This window comes from Drosophila serrata, unplaced genomic scaffold, assembly GCF_035046125.1.
Source record: "Drosophila serrata isolate PLE 108 unplaced genomic scaffold, ASM3504612v1 contig_249, whole genome shotgun sequence".
NCBI classification, from domain to species: domain Eukaryota; kingdom Metazoa; phylum Arthropoda; class Insecta; order Diptera; family Drosophilidae; genus Drosophila; species Drosophila serrata.
This window is the reverse complement of record NW_028257147.1, coordinates 531,141-549,083: the sequence shown is the minus strand read 5'-3', so window position 1 is coordinate 549,083 and position 17,943 is coordinate 531,141. Positions and strand designations below refer to the sequence as shown.

Genomic DNA, 17,943 nt, shown 5'->3' with positions numbered 1-17,943 from the left:
CTTTAAAGCTTTTTAAAATTGGTTTCTGCATTTAATTGCTTTTTTTTAAGAGCTGCAGCCACATTTACACATTCATTGTTTCACTTGGCGCTGCATAAAACCCCGATAAGTTTATGATGTATTTACAAAACTCACACAAAGGAAGTCCATGGTCTTTAGTCCTTGGTCCTGGCCATTTTTGTGATACGAATATATCCTACTTAAGCGGGCAGCGAAGCGATTTCATTCGTCGCAATTGTCAGGCCAATTACGGTGCCGCAATTATGCCGTATGAGCACATAAAACCGGATATGCTGGATACGACCGGATACGTCGCTTTATGCCGACCAAAATACTCCCCTTTTTGTTCGCTTTGGGCCATAAAACTCTTAGCCCTCGAGGGGAGGTTATCAGGGTCTTGGCCTTTGGGTCCCTTGAGGGGAGAACTCTGGGAGTTGACCTCGAAAAACTGACACCGAATTGTATGCAAACAGTAAATGAAAAGTCATGATGGAAATTTTTCGAAGAAAATACGAAATAGGAGAAGAAGACGAAGGCAGGCAAAGGCTGCAGCAAGTCGGCCCGAAAAAGTTATCAGCTTGTTAATTGCTTAACTTTTTCACTTCAACTTTTTTTATTCGTTTCGAGGAGCTGAAACGAGTCCCGAAGATAAACCCCAGGAAAAACTGAAGGAAAGGTTGCAAGGGGTCGCGGGTTTGCAGTGACAAAAGAGAGTGAGAGAAAGGGAGTGATGCAAATTTTGACTGCACTGGAAAAGAAATTAGGTAAAGAAAAGGTTTATTGATAAACAGGGCATTTTTATATTTATTTTAAAATAATTTTTTAAAGTTGAATGATACTTATTTAACTGAGAAGTATATGTATTTTAGGAAAAAATCTTTATATATTTTCCAGCTGTGTAGCAATCTTTTGGCCTTACCATTTCCACTTTCCTTGTCCTTTTACAAAAATTAAAATGACAAATGGCAGAAGGCCACTGCAACTTTGACCCTTTCCCTGTCTGACCCGCTCTCTCTGTGACATTTGCTTATCGGACGCTTACAATGTCATAACACAGCCTCCAGAGTAAAAGGAAGTTTTTCTCCCCCCCCCCCCAAAAAAAAAAAATTATATAACAAAAAAATAAAAGAAGAAATAGAAGAGGAATAAAGTTTGCCCTTCCCTCTAATCTTGTGACAGGCCAAAGGGCAGCTCTTGTAATTAGGGAGTGGAGTTTTCCCCATTGAGGAAAATATGAAAAATCAATGCGATGCCCAACACTAAAACTCTCATTACTCATATGCCGTGAAGGTTAAATGGTATGCCTTGGGACTCCCCGAGCTAGCTTTAGGACCATAAAAAAGCACATTAAAACCATTTAAAAGTTGGCCTAATCTGCACAGCAAAAGGTGAACTTCTAACGTATATATATATATATAGACAGTGTTTTATGACTCTTGGCCCGTTTTCGCTTTCACAGCGAGCTTTCCCCCAAAAAGTTCTCTACTGTTTTACTGCTTTATTGGCCTGCCCAAATTGATTAAAAGATCAATGATTATGTGCTCCGTTTAATGGTTCATTGGATTTAATTTAATTTTTCTTGCTTTTAATTTTAGTTGAGATTTTCACAGGTCGTAATATAAAAGGGGATTGTGCGGGGTGCCTTTTGGGGGTGGGTTAAAGTCCAAAATGGAAATTAAAACAAAAGGAATTAAATGATAGAGGAAAACTGATGATTATTTTTAGGTAATAAATGACGTATAGGAAATTAAAGTGAATCTCGGTAGCCTTTAAAGGGAATATTAAATATAAATGATTTTAAAAGCTTAATGTTTCAGTACAGCTTTTTAATATTAGTTAGAATTTTTAAATGATAACAGATTATAATCAAAGTAATTTTTGTTCTTTAATATACTCAAGTATACTCCATTTCCTCTCACTTTCCTGCTAAAAAAAGAAACACAAATACATCAACTATTTTAATATCTTTATATGATGATGACTCACGTAGTCTAAGTATAAAAGTTGAGGCAAGTATTATCGCAGCATTAAGTGTTGTTACCCGAGACGAGACCCCCTTTTCCACGACTTGACTTCCAACTTTAAAGGCAAGCTCTTTTCCAAGAAAAACAAAAAAGCATATAGATAAGAAAGAGCAACACTTGTCGCTTTTTCTTTTAGAAAAGAAAAAGAAAACATGAAAAACTGTGAAATGCAGACAATTGCGATAAATGCGAGGGGGATAGGGGGTTTCCAAAGTGTTTGAAAAATCATTGAATACCCGCAACGTGATGCAGAAAGTTCGCATATTTTCTTACTCACACTCACATACACACACACGTTCGCCCATTTCCTGCTCACATATGCATGCATTTGGCGTGATAAATAAAATGTTTAAGCACACATTTCGAAGCCATTGTGTAGATTTGACTTTGAATGCTCCTCCTGCCTTCCGATCTGCTCTGCCCCCCGTTTCATCTTCAAACTTTCATGCCCCTCCTTGATGCATTTTTACCCCTTTTTACGTGACGCAGCAGACAACGATGACGACAGCAACGACAACTTGATGCTGCCATTGGCTGCAACTGCAATTGCTTTTATCAAACTTGAAGGAATTTTTTGGAGTAGTGAAAAGTCGAAGTGGGTGATACCTTGGGATAGTTTAGGAAATTTTCTAATAAAAGACTTTTGGGTTTCTAAGAGGTAATAATTAATAAAATGTAAGAAAATAAAAGATATGGATTTATAAAATACCTGTATTAGTGAAAACTCTTTTGGAAAATTCTATTTAGATAGGTTTCAAGTTAATTGAAAGTTTTCTAAAAAAAGGACAAGAAAATAAATTAGAAGTTAGAGTTATTAGATTAGAATAATTAGGTTTAGGAAATTAGAAAAGAATCGGACGTATACCCATGTCTAGATTGATTCTTCTGTTGATACTATTTAAGAAGCTTCCCTTTTCTTCCTTCTACAAGTCTATAAAATATATAAAGTTATGAAAAGGTATCGTGTTCAGCTAAATTTGTCATTTTATCCATAAATAAATATTCCATTATCTATAATAAATTAATAATTATATCAATTATTAGTAATTTACGTATAGTAATGTAGCAACATACACATTTTATAATAAATAAACCACCCAAATACTTAGTTTAGTAAGCTAAATGGCCTTAAAATACTAAAATATCAATGATAATAACTCAATTGCCTAATATCCCCCTCTCGATACGATCGATGCTGGGTATTTGCAAAAAGTTAACCATCGTATAACGCACACTTTACGTATACTCAACGTTTCATCTACATTTTGTGTGCCATTTTCAATTGCAATTTTTTGCAGCATTCGCTGCTTTTGACACGACACAGATACAGAGATCCAGAGATAAGGCGGGCGGGAAAACGGATGTCTCCAGATGGAAAGAGGAAACCAAAACCCTTAACTAAGAAAATTTCAAGAATTTTCTTATGCAGCAAGCAGCGTTCTGCCTGCCAGCGAGTTGCGCGTTGGTTAGTAATGTCTCTTACACACGCTAATGAGCAAAATAATTAATGATGCTCTGCTCTGACGTCGTCGTCGTCTGTTTTCCGCTTTTCCCCCCGCATTTTCCAGCCCAGTCAGGCAGGCAGCTAGGAGAGTGCGGTAACATTTTCCATGCCATTTGGCAGAAAGTTTCACTTGACAAACTTGAAGTAGTCGTCGTTGGAATCCATCACAGGCTTCTCTGGCTGGCCTTAATAAGCAGTTAATTTCATAGTTTTTCCCCAACAGTTTTTCTCGTCAGTAGCAACAGAAACAGCTTCCCCCGCATTAAAAGTTGGAAAACAACATGTTGTGTGTGTATGTTGTGCCTTTTGGCTTCGCAACATTTTTCCCCATTTTCATTACATTATGCCCGGCACACGGTCGGTCGGTAACTCTTCATTCGTTCAACTTAATTTACGTTTTATAACTTTTGCAATCATTACATGTTGCATTTATTTTTACCACCTCCTCTTCTCTTCTCTCATCTCACTACTCAGTTCTCAGTTTGTTGTTGTTTTTCCCTGCTCAGTTCTGTTATTTATTCTTTGGTTTTTTTGTTTTTTGTTTTTCCCCTGCAGCCGGCTTCCATGTGTGCATAAACCATTTAGTAACAATTTTTGCTTTGGAAAAGTTTATTTTTCCTTTTTTTTCACGGTTGTATATATAGGGTAATGCCTTGCAGTGTAGTTGAAAAGCTGTCGGTGGGGGAGGGAGATGTGATAAACCATACAGATACTGTCTGGGGTATATTAAACTCTGTGGAAAACTTGCGATCATATCTGGTGGCTATTGTTGGTATAACTTTTAATAATGGGTTTTATTTTTAATCATTATTTTTTGGCATGGGTCTTATAGTTATTTTATTTTAAATTTAATGTCCAAAAAAGTTTATAAATCTGTTAAAATTCTTAGATTTTTGGTTTAATTAGACAGGATTTAATACAATTTAAAGAATTTAATTTATAAAATTCTGTAGTGTCAACATGGCGTATGAGTAATATATTTCATTATTTATTTTATTATTTTATTTTATTATTATTATTATTATTATTATTATTATTATTATTATTATTTATTTTTGTATTATTTTAATGTATTATTTAATGTATACAAAAAAGTTAGTAAGTGCTTGAAAATTCTTATTTTTTTTAAATTTAATTAGACAGGATTTAAAGTATATTAAGGTAATTAATTTATAATATTCTGTACTGTCAACATGGCGTATGAGTAATATATTTTATTATTTATCCTTATAAATATATTATTTAACGTGTAAAAATAAGTAATTCTAAAATTTTTGTTTTAATTAGACAGGATTTATTATATTTTACAAAATTAAATTTATATATGGAGAACATGGCGTATGAGTAAAATATTTCATTATTTATGCTTTTCTAAATGTTATTTAAGGTGTAAAAAGAAGTTTAAAAACGCTTTAAATTCATACAATTATATTTAAATTTAAATTTAAATTCATATAAATTAAAGTATTTATTACAGAATTGAAAGCCAACATGGCGTATGAGTAATATAAGATAATAATATCGTATATTAAGCATACGCAGTGTGTTCTTTTTTTAACTGCCATTATAAAGAGTTAAAAAAATGTTATTATTTAAATATTATTTTTTATTATTTATTATTATTTAATGAAGATAAAACATCAAACTCATTAAATAATTTTATAAAATTAAATAAATTAAAAATAATAGAATTTATGTAGACAACCGTATGCTTGATAAAACATGGGGTTCTTTGCTATTTATGCTCACTGATTATATTTAAATAAATAATTTAAAACCAGTTTTAAGATATTTAAACTGTATATTTTTCGATCACACCCCTTTTAGCAAATGTTTTTGGGGTATCAAAACACATAGCAATGCCATCTAAATGTAAAACTTTTCTTTCTCATTTCCGCTACATGCAAACTCATTTTAATTAACCGATAATTGTACATGGAAAGGGAGCTAGGGTTTGCAACCTCTGGCAAAACATCTAACATACTTATTGGCTTGAAATCACATTTTCCAACGCTTAACAATTGGCTAAATAGGAAATTAAAAGCGAAAAAATCACATTAACTTCAGCTAGTTGGCCACATTATGGATTGACTCCCTTTAGTACTTATTACTTGAGATTTTTTTCCCCCTTCGTTCAAAGAGCAGCAGCTCTTATCCTGGCTGAGACTCCATTGCAGTAAGTGAAGAAGTTTTAGTAACTGCTACAAATCTGTGAGCATGCAGCTAGTTAGCAAAGGCTTATCACACACACAAGGAGAGAGTCCTGGATGCAGACACATAGATACAGACACAAACACTCGCACAATCAACTCAGACAATCTTTCTCCTGCTCGCATGTGTGAAATGACAGCCATACATCAGGACAGAAATATATATATATATATATATATATATATGAAAGGACTCTCTCTTTCTCTTCCCTAACTGAAGCTGAAGCAGAAGCTAGACACTTCATAATGACACCAGAAGTTGGTTTGGGTTGGAAAATACCTGGTCTATGTCCTCGTTTTCCTCCATTGAGTTTACCCGTGGAAACATCCCACTTCTATGGCTATGAATTACATTTACGTAACGTAAGCTTTGCCAATGTAATCGCAACATGACAACAAGTAATGAGCTTTGACACGCCTTCCCCCCCTGAAGTAACTTCCGTCTGGCCTCGAAGATGTCCTCGGAATCCGACTTAAGGACCAACTACCTAGCATTTCTTTTTATACCGAAAATAAAAGCAGGTGTGTGCCGGGGGTAACTGAGAGAAAAATGAATACTTTAATTTAATGGGTAATTGCAAAGAATAATTGTGAGGATCTTTGGAAAAAGTTAAAGCTATAAAAGGATATTTAGAGAGGGTTTAAAATATATCAGAGATGCTAAAAACTTAGATAATCAACTTGAAATTTAACAAAAGTCATATTTATTCCCTTTAAATTTCTTTCCGTGCAGCTTTTGCCATCGGACCGAAGCTATTTTTCATTTTTTGACACCCACGGTCCTCTGGCTGCTGAGATAGAGCATCTCCTGTCCTGTCCTGCCCGCCTGCCTGCCCCTTCATCATCTTTCTCCACAGTGAAGGTGTCGGTTAAATCATAGCAAAAGTATCTGCAACTTGACTGAGGAAAAGCAGCAGCGATTGCGAGAGGGAGAAGGACCGACCGAGTTGATAAGCATCTGTGCACTTCATTTTTGCACTTTTCTCAAGTCCTTGCAGCAATTTTATTACAAGCAACTTAAAACTCGTCCTGCGTCCTGCTACCAGCATTTCCATCCTACTTTTCACTCACTTTCCATTCGCCCATGGGCAACTTTGTCGCTCTCTTTTCCCTTCCCCCCCCCCCGCTGGATTCTGAAGGGTTCCTGGTATCCTTGCGCCCCCATTTTCCCCGGCTTTCTTATTTATTTGCAATTGCAATGACAACGTAGCCAGCTCGTCCTGGTATTTATTCAAGTGTGAGCATCGCAGTAGTCCTTTTCTGCTCCTCCTGCTGCTACTCCTAGATGCGATTTAAACTTCTTACACACACATTTTGAATGGGCAAGTTGCAAAGTGCCAAGTCCATTACCGTGGCACACTGTGTCCGTCTTCCCGGCAGGACGATGCTGACTGACGGACCGGCTGGATAACATAGTCTGACACTGACTTAACCAAGTCCTCAGTGTCTCAGTCCCAGCTGCCTTGGGTGTATCTGTCTCCTGTCTCCTGTCCCTGTCTGGATCCCCTCTATTCCATTCGTCCTAGGCCCTTTTTTTTACTCCCTGTCAATCGGCATTAAAATCACAAAACTGTGAGTTAAAAGGTGATGGATTACACGGTAAATAAAAGGGGTTTTTATAGATGTAAGGTAATTAAATTTATAAAGGTAAATAAAGTCAATGTCATAAGTCACAGTATTGCATTGAAATTTAATTGTATAATATGGTTTTTTAGACTAGATTATTCCAAATTCTATTTATATGAGGTAAAACTTTCTTTAAAACTCTTTCTTTCCAGTATTTAATGCAAAAATTCCTTATGCTTAAAAAATGATTAAATATAATTATAACAAGATCTTGTCATTGTTTAGCAAAAGGTTTATATCTATAACTTTTTACAGACATTGAACATTTTTGCCTTTAGAAACCATTTAAAAATCAAGTAATTAAGAATTTAAGCGTTCAAACAAGCGGTTTATTTATTTATATCCCTGATTTGTGTTTCAACAATTTATTTAAATACTAAATACGTTATAAATATGAACATTTTAGTTCAAATAAATATTTGTAATGTCTGAAAAATATTAACAAAATGTATAAATGGATTAATGTGTTATTATTATATGTATTTTTTTTAAGAAAAGAACAAACTCAAACTTACAAACTCAACTTACAATCCTTTTCCCCAGCCATATCTTAAGTTGTCATATTTTGTTGCTGCCTGAACTTTACCATTTTCCCTTTGAATGAGACACATTTTTCATTGCAGTGCAGAGACAGAAGCCAAGAAAATGTATAAATGGACCACCTGCCGTTGCGTCGTTCCGCTTTTGAAATCCTTTTCTTTCGCCAAACTGAACTTGATATGAAAGTCTTGAAGTGGCCACCGGCACTCGAAAGAAAAATTGTTGCAGAATTGCAATAACTCACGCCGAAAGGGAGTAAAAATGACTAACTGAGGGCAGGGAGTGGAAGTATCTCTAAATGATAAATAGCTGCAACTGATAGGCGGCACCTTCGCCCCCCCCCCTGTCCTCCCGTCTACTCACAGCTTTTCCACTTTTCCTGAAATCCGAGACACCCAGGCCATTTTCCCCTTCAACTCATCTCAGGTTGACTCTCTCTCGCTCTTCACATGCTGGAAGATTTATGTTGCGCATCAATTGCTTTGAAAACTCCTTATTGGAAGGGGGGAGAAGGACTTGGAAGGAGACTTTTCCAGGAGACGGTAATGTCTATGTGCGCTTTTAATGCCTGCGTAATTTATGAAATGAAGTATGCACAAGTCGCGGGCATATTTTGAATGACTTTGACTTTACAAGTGGCTGGGCTTTTGGTTTACCGGGGAATATGTGTGTTTGACTTGCAAGTTGACAACTCTTTGATTCCAGGATATAACAAAGAGGGAAGGGTATAAATTTACATATATATCATGTGTCTGTGTCTGTCTGTCAAGTTTCCTTTGACTTTTAAATTTTAATTGCAAAATTGCCAGTCAGTCGGGTTTTCGGGTAAAGTGTGAGAAAGTGCAGTCAGTTGCAATTTATTTGCAAAAGGGAGTTGGGGTTTATTAAAAGAAAAACAACCTTTTAAAAAGTAAGCAGAATTTAAGAAATGTATTTTTTATTTTTTTTTTTATAGGTTCTTGAAATGTTCATGATTTAAATTAAGAATAATAAAGTCTATTATTTAATCTAGTTATAAACCTTATTGAACTCAATTTTACCTAAGCTCAAGTCACCTAATAAATTCCTCCTTGAAATATCTTCATGGCAACACCCCTTGACTTTCATGAAAACTATTCATTTGCCACCCAAAAAGTTTTTCCGCTTACTCAAGGGTTAATCTCTCAATAAGCTGTTGGGAATCTCTGTCATTTAATCGCTCACCTTTCACCTGTCTTTCCACTTTCTTTTCTCTCTCTCTCCCCGCACTCACACTCAAACTTGATGACTTGCTCTCGAACTCCGTTCAGTCATTCAGTCATTCATTGCATCACTCACTCAATCATCGATTTGTCTGCTCCATGGTGAATTTTCTTAAGCGAATTAAGATCATTTCCAACCAATTGATTTGCCGAAATTGAGAAGGAAAATCAGATTGTGTGTGTCGGAGGGAAAATGTTTATTAGAATGTGTGAGTGTGCGTACCTTTTTAATTAACATAAAAATCTAATTTGCAGCACTTTGACTTTGATGGCAACAGCTGCCGCCCCTTTGTTTTTTTTGTTTCCAGGGGGATGGGGGCGTGGTGATGATGAAAACAGCTTAACCTTATGGCCAACGATGTGTGCCATAATGTGTTTCCCCTCTAGCTTTGCTAACTCTGTCTCATTCTATGGCATCCTGCTCTATGCTTCCCGGTTTCTCTCTGATTCTCTGGCGGCGACAGCGCTTTTGACATTGGCTTAGACAAGGCCAAAAGCTTACCAGAACACCTGCCTGCAGCTGGCCATGATGGCCAACAGTTCCTCACGGTTCCTGCCGCTACAGAATGGCATTCTCATGAACACTGGGAGAAACTAAAATCATTTTAAAGAGGATTAGGTATTATTTGTATCTGATATATTTTTTTAGGATAATAGGATAATAGATAAACTATTACTAAAAGGATTTTCTGTTGAAATATTTGAATAGATATATGGTAAAAAAATTGGCTTAAAGGCTTTTAAACATTATTAAAACAATAGAAACGCGTTTAGAAAAGTATAGAATCATTTATCTTTCTTAAAATGATCAAAATGTACGCGGTTATGAGATCATAATGCCGAAAACTGCAAGTATTTTAAATCCAGAATCTTGGGGTATGTTTTAAAACACAAAGAACATACTTTTTAACAAATTCATTAAATTTTAAGGAAGATAAATTTAAGAAAGAACAATGGAAAGCCCTATCCTTGCAGAGTATCATAATTTCATTCAAAAGCTGAAATCACAGTGAAGAAGTCATTTCCGACCCTATAAATCATATATATTCTTGATCAGCATCAAGAGGCGAATCGATTTAGACATCTCCGGGAAAAAATAAAATTTTTAAAATTTTTTCATATAATTTTATTATCAAATTTTGATCATAAAAAGGATGAAAATTTGATAAAAATTTAAATTTAGATAAATTGATAGTTGAGTATGCAGATTTATTAACCAAATAAAAAATAAAATAGGACAGCTTTCCGATTTAAAATTTATGCTTTTTTGGCTTAGTTATGACTATTTTAAACTTTGATTTATAAAATAAATTGCCGTATAAAAATATCGGTTCAGTTAATGTGAATTTTGTAAACTTTTTAAACAAATTTTCACTTAAAAATGCAGAATTTAATAGTAATACATACTTTATTATTATTTAACCTCTAATTTAATGTTATTTAAGTATTATTCTGTTACCCTGTAATAGAAAATTGTATATTCCTTTCCCTTTAGGCTTAATTTCAGTTAATCTCCTAATTTTTTCTTCAGTGCATTCACAGTTATATCCAAAGTCACATTGTCGTTGTCGGTGTCCTCGGCACATTAGCGACATTTACACGTCGCAGCAATTTCAAACAGCAGCCGACGACGAGGCTCATTCCCTCAACCCTTGGCAACTTGGTGCCCCTATAAAGGCAGCTATTGCTGCTGCTGCTGCTGCCCCTCCTTTGATACACCCATATAACCCCCATACACACACACACACACACACCCCCCTAGCTTGCAGTCAGTCATAATCATTTTCATTGTCAACATTTTGCCGACACATGACAAACAACAACAACAACAAGAAAGAACGACGGGTAGCAAACGAGAAAAAGTTGTTTTAATGTTGTGTGTCATCTTTGTAGGATTGCTAATTAGAAGCAATTAGCTGGGTACAAAAAAAAGAAGGGCAGGCAAAAAAAAAATGCAAAAATTAGCTGGATGAAAAAAAAAGAATTCATTAAAATTATACATTTAAAGGCATGCAAATTTGATTGCCATTTTCAACAATTTTCACACACTTTTCATTCATTTTGTCGGAATTAAATTTTCAGTATCTGATGAGGAAAGGAGAGAGGAGGGTTGAAGGTTGGGTTGGATGGGTGGTTGGGTGGTTAGTGAAATGTCCATAGCCAAATGGCAAACAATGACAATAACCACTTGTCGTTGGCAAACATTTGCCAAATGACCGCAGTGACCCAATGAAGGCGCAAAATGGAGAGAACAAAAATATATATACTTGAAAGAGTTAAACTTAAAATAAGGGTTTAATATTACTTTCATTTCATTTAAGATGTAAAGAAATTTGGCAATTTGTAGCAATGTTTTAAAAGGAATCTAATAAGTGCTTTGATTTAAGAAATTTGGTGTTTTCTCAATTAGTTTTTAAAAGTTTGGGGAAATTTATGGGTTACAACGATGTAAATATATTACTGAAAAATACTTTTATTCTTAAAAATTTTCATCAATGTCTAAGCACAAATCTGGTTATCTCTTTGCTAAAGTAAGTAAGGTTTTTTTTCATACTTATTTCCCTAAATCTTAAAATAATTGAAGAGCTTTGAAATCATTATATTTTTGTTTCCTACTCAAAAATCCAATACATAATTTGTTCCCTATCATGAGGTTTTTCAAATAATAGGCTCAAATTAATTAGAAACAGTAATAGTTTCTTCACTTTGAATCAATTTCGGAGCAGGTTTTATTTATTAATTTTAATTTCCTTATAATATCCAACTAATAGATAACAATAATCAAATTTAAATCTCCTTAAGGAAGTCATCACAAATGGATGTCCCTTTAAATTCCTTGAAACCATTCATGAACCTAGTTAACTGAAACTGTCATTAAACAGATACAGTGACTACACCCCAACCCAAAACACACACTCTCACCACTTAAAATGCAACTAATTTTCCTGACAGGTGAGAGTTTTGTTTGGGGTAAACCGCTTCTCACGCCGTTTGCCCCGGCACAATGGTTTTATGTAAATTTAGTCATTTGCCACAACATTCACACACAGCACGGCACAGCGGGGCACTGGTGGCCACGCCCCCAGAATGGGAATTTGCATTTAAATCTCATTAGTTTTTAATGGTTTTAGATCCCTGCTCTAGGTTACGTTTTTTTTTTCGCCCCTACTATTCGTTGTGTGTGTTTTTGTTTCGCCTGTTTTGGTTGTCGTCCTGAAACTGACAACCTTGCGCTCACTTTCCTCTCTCTCTCCCATGCATTTTCCGGCCACAAAATTACGCCATTTCACCTCCTAAAAACCTGCCATAATTGTAGAGAATGCAGGGGGTTGTGTTGTATATCTATACTTTTGTTTTTGTAAATTTATTTAATGAAACTGCATGCGTAACATATGTTTCTCACACAGACGAACACACATTCTCATTTGAAAAACGAGGACAATAATTCGTAGCATACCTTTCAGAGCTAAAAGCTGGTGAGATGCACTTGACTTTCTAATGACTTTATTGTGCATTTTGTTTGTTTGGCCGATTTCTGTTCTTTATTGTTTGCTGCCATTGAAGCTACATTTTTAGCATTCATTGTGTGCCATGTTTTGTACAATTTTAAGGGGGAGAAGGGGGGATATGAACCATATAGCTTTGGTGGAAAATTAAAAGAATTTTCCACCGAAATGTGTCTGGTATGGTTTATATTTATTATTCCATTTTAAGTTGAATTTGCTGGGGTTTTCAGAGATGTGTGCTATGTATTTATTCTTTTGCTGTTGAAATAAAATCTTAATAAATATGAAATCAAATTGTATCCAAGGAAAGTTGAGATATTTAATTATATTCATAAATATTTTTATTTATTAAGTTGTATTCATAATAGAGAATACTATTATCTGGGAATATACTTCATTATGTATAACTATTTCTATTCCTATGTAATTTTATTATATGTAATTCCTTTATTATAACCATTTACCTGCCACACACGTATAGAGGTCATCTGGCAGTCATCATGTCTCTCACCTGTTAGGCATTCCGCGCATCGCATTTCTGCTTGAATATTTTAACATAATTGCCATGTAAGCGAAATGTACAACTTTTATTGTTGCTGGCTGTGCGGCGGCTGCTGTTGGTGGCTTTAGCCTTTTTCTCTCTTATTTTTTTTTTTATTATTATATTTTTAGGCCAATTTATTTGTGCCGGTGCTGCTTTTATATGAATATGCGACATTGTTTACGGGCTTAATTTGCATTTGTCTCTCATTGTGCGAAGTCTGTGTCTGTGTCTACGTCGCCTGCTTTTTTCTGTTTGTATTTTACTTTTGTTATTTTCCCGAGTGCATTGCCCTTTTGGTCTATGATTATTACACACATATATGGATAAACAAACAGTCATTCATTTACATGAACATTTCATAAAAGTCTGTGCAGGATTTGCACTGAAGAAAATAAGGGAATAAATGAAAAATTTTACTAAAATTTGATTTAAAAGATTACATTTTTAAAAGGGTTGGCCTTAGGTTGGATTTTTATACATATTTGTTAAGTTTATTTATTTTATAAAGTGTTTTTTATTAGTTTGGTAGTTATAAGCTAACTTAGCCCCTAAAATGTTTTTAAAAAAGGAGAAAGGGAGAGAAGTCCCTTCCAGGATAGCTTCAGCAAGAGAGGGAAAGAGGCGCAGGTAATCTCTAGGATTCTAGATCTGCTTGCCTGTAGATGTTCTTGTTGAATCTCTTCATATGTACGGGAAACTGTACTGACTGTAAGAAACCCCCATTCTGCTTTGATTCGTATTAATTCTTTTCTTTATTAATAATGCACCCCATTGAATTTTAATTAAATTTAAATTTATTTCCATTTGTTCTAGTGTGGCATTAATGTCACTTTGAATTCACTCCCCTCAGATAGCCGCACGTTCGGTTCGCCTTTCTGGGTCGCTGGACGCGATTTAAATTTTCAATTCGCATGCAATGACTTAATTGTTCATAATTTTGTTATCAGATTAACACAAATTCCGCTTAACGATAATGACTTCATGCAGTTTATGGCCAGTGCGTGCGAAGGATTCGCGGTCGTGCCGCAAAGGACTCTGGCCAGGACTCTCGCCTCCATCTACCTCTCGCTCTCAGGCTTATCCATTATCAGCTGCACGACACTCGGCTCATTCGGTCTCGTTCTTCTCTGGGGGCAACGCTGCCATTGGATTTTATCGCAGGACAACGCTGATTAAATATCAACGTAATTTATTATTCAAATTAAGTTTATCGGCGAACAAAAGGCGGCCATTTCGGGTGTGTGTGTGTCGGGTGAAGCTCAACGGGAGTCCAGGATATTGTATGTGTGTATATATATATATAATAAATTTGATGGCTATGTCGTGTATGTGTGTGTGTGTGGGAGGGGGAGTATACCAAATTGACATATCGCTTTCGCGCAAACATATATATATATATATATGTACACACACTTGCCTATGGGCAAACAAATTAGCCAGAACACCATGCTAATGCACACACACGTAGCATACACAACACACACACACCAAGTTTCCCCCTTGACGCTCGACGGATTTTATCAAAAATGCATTTGTCATTATAAATGCATCGCGAGTGCACTCACAGCCTGCACTCAACTTCACGTGCTTCTACTCACTCACTCTTCAGCTGCCGGAATACATTTTCGGGTTGAATTAAATAAGCCATTCATTAGCCGGAAATTTATGAACAGTGAGCAGTGAGTGTTGTATATAAATCGGTATAGATTAGCCAAGATATGTTATATTCTTGAAAATTTGATTTAGGCTTATAATATTTATAAATGAGATTAGTTTTATGTGTGGCTTTGAGAGAGTGAGAGAAGTTGTTAAAAGGATTATATGATTAGAAATATATGGTTGGTTTCCTTATGAAATGGAGCTACAATCAGGGATGAATACTTTATAATTGGTATTATTATCGAGGATGAACTTTATTTAATTGGTATTATTAAATCATTTCAACATACTTCAATTTTAAAATAATTTTGAATAAAAGAGCAAATATATAATATACAAAAATCAATAGAGAAATAATATTAAACCATAAATATAAATAGAATTAAATTAAATTCAAAATGACGCTTACTTCCTAATTGAGTAAGAATTAAAAATGAACAGAACCTCTAAAAATAAGTTACATATATACTAAAAACGGTATTAAATGTAATTAAACCTGATTAAGAAACCAAAGCCTAATGTACATAATTATACAACATATTTGGAAATCATAAACTACACATATAAGGTATATAGAAAATTTTACAGTTAAAGAGCATTATTTTACTAATTAATAAAAGTAAGTTTTACTTTTGAACAGTTTGATATTTTGAAAAATATTTAACAGCTTCATCAGAGAGTATATATTGTTAAGACAGTTTTAAATCAAAGCAAATGAGCTTTATTGTTATATTTTTTTTTTAAATGTTCTCTATACTTAATTATAGTATGTATATATTTAGTAAAATATCTGTTATTATATTTATATATTATATTATATATTATATTATATATTATATTATATATTATATTATATATTATATTATATATTATATTATATATTATATATAAAAGTATTGCTTTCTAAAATCTTCTTTACCTAAATAACATCAAAGAGATAATTGCTAAACATTTCCAAAAGCATTCAAGCCTCGCTCTATGGCCTATTTTCATTGGAAAAGTTGTTTAATTTTCAATTATAAATTCATATAAATTCAATGGCTGACACGCGGCGCTCTTCCACAGACCTCGACCATTATGCCACTCAACCAGCCACGCCCCCCAGTCCGCACTTTGACCTCGAGGGCATTATGAGGCCTCCTTTATGGCAGAGTCGCCATTATGTATGTTGCCATAGTTGCTATGGCTAGATTTGTGCGCTCGGCACGGTCAAAACGTGTTCAATAATTTTGTCAATAAAATGTCAGGCAAGAGAAAAAAAGCAGCAAGCCCATTGAAGAGGCTGTGTGTGTTTGCCACAAAAAATTGACTGTTTTATATATTTCTCTCTGCTGGCATTTCTGTTTTTTTCTCTTCTCTTTGGTAAGGTTTTTTTTTTTTAGGCCTGGTCGTGTGGCCTACAAATCGTCCCCTGAATGCGGTTAAAACTGTCAGGCCATAAGTTTACACAGGTTGAGGTGCGCCCAGTTCCATCTCTCTCCCTGTTTTTTTTTTTGCGGGGTATTCCTCCTCCGCCTGCACATTAAACTCATTGTGTTTATGGCATAAATTTGCATGTTTTCCACGTAAATTTTTCAATTTGAATGGACGCTTTCGATCCTTTTCTTTTTTTTTTTTGGGCCAAGGGTCCCGGACTTCCATAGGCCCTTTTGTGTCAAGGTGGGATATTGTTAGGAGAGATGTTAAACAAAATTTAAGGCTAAATAAAGCCATCAGCGTGTGGCAAGCGAGAGAGATCGTATCGTAATGCTCTAGAAAAAGGGTTATATCGAGGTGGAGCTTGGTTTGGGGGATTATATATGGAGAGTGAAAATTATACATATGGTAAAGATAGGGTATCACTCTAGATATCATATAAAAAAATGTAATAAACTTAAAATGGCAAAATTTGAAATATTTTAAAATGTATATAAAACGTTATCGTCGAAGTATCGGTATTATCGAAAAGCTCGCTTTACTTTAAAATATCGATATTATCGAAAATGTTATCTAGATTTTTATTTTGTTAAGGTCCATTTAAAACCTTCTGAAAACTTAATTTTTGAATACTATGTTATTTCCATTGTATATTTTATTTTTATTTAAAATATTAGCTTAAACATTATTTAGGCTCTCTTTTGGAAAAGTTCGATATATATATAGAATAATGATTTATTACACATTGCTTAAAGATCGTTATTTCCGTCAAATTTCTATAAAATATCTATATATCGATATATTCCTACCCTTGTTTACCGGAGATTCCTTTAAAGCTGAAATAGTTTATCAGCTTTGTAAATTATATTAAAAGCTATAAAAAGCTATTGTTTTCAAATCAAGAACCCAATTATTTTACACTTTTTCTTATGCTATTAAATACCTCATAGAATAAAAAATTAAATAAGCGAATACTTATACTGTTTGCCATTTATAAATGCTAAAAAGACATTTGGCATACTTTTCATTTTGTTTTACTATCTGCTGTCATCCCCTGCTTATTTCTATTTAATTTTTTTACATTCACATTTGTGTGTGTTTACACATTTTTGCAAATGTTTTTGTTCGTCTCTTTTTATTTTTGTGGCCACGCCAACCTAGAAAGCTTTAGTTCAGTTTTTGTTGGTAGCTCGGCAGGATATCCAGGATCTGGGATATAGTGTGTTAGTGTGTGTGTGTGTGTGTGTGGCATGTATATAAGTGTCAAAGGCATGTGTTTAGCATGCCTCATTTGAGCGCAAATACACCTGCAGCCATCAATTATGCAAAGAGCCAGTTCCCTCACCATTCGTCTGTCCATTTGTCTAAGTGTCCATCCGTTGCCAGGTCAGACTTGCCTCCATCAGAGAGGCAAGTTCAACTCCAACTCCGGTTACGTTTACGGCTTGGTCTACGGCTATAACGATGGCTTTTGGTATTGGCTTTAGGGGCTTTTCAGCTAAAAGAAATTTTAAGCTGAGAAAAATTTGTTTAACTTTGTTCTTAAGAAAATCTAGGCTAAATTTTTGAAAATTCGTAAAAGGAAAAAAGATTTTTTACGTAATTTTTCTTATCAAATAATTATTAGTGGAGATATATCTACTAATTTCTCTCAGTGCCTGTGTTAGTTGTCC

General features: G+C 34.5%; 1 protein-coding gene across 1 annotated transcript in view; it reads left to right on the top strand.

The window, feature by feature from the left end:
• Nucleotides 1-17,943, top strand: part of fred (friend of echinoid) — a 401,947-nt gene that overhangs the window by 7,876 nt on the left and 376,128 nt on the right. The window lies entirely within an intron of this gene.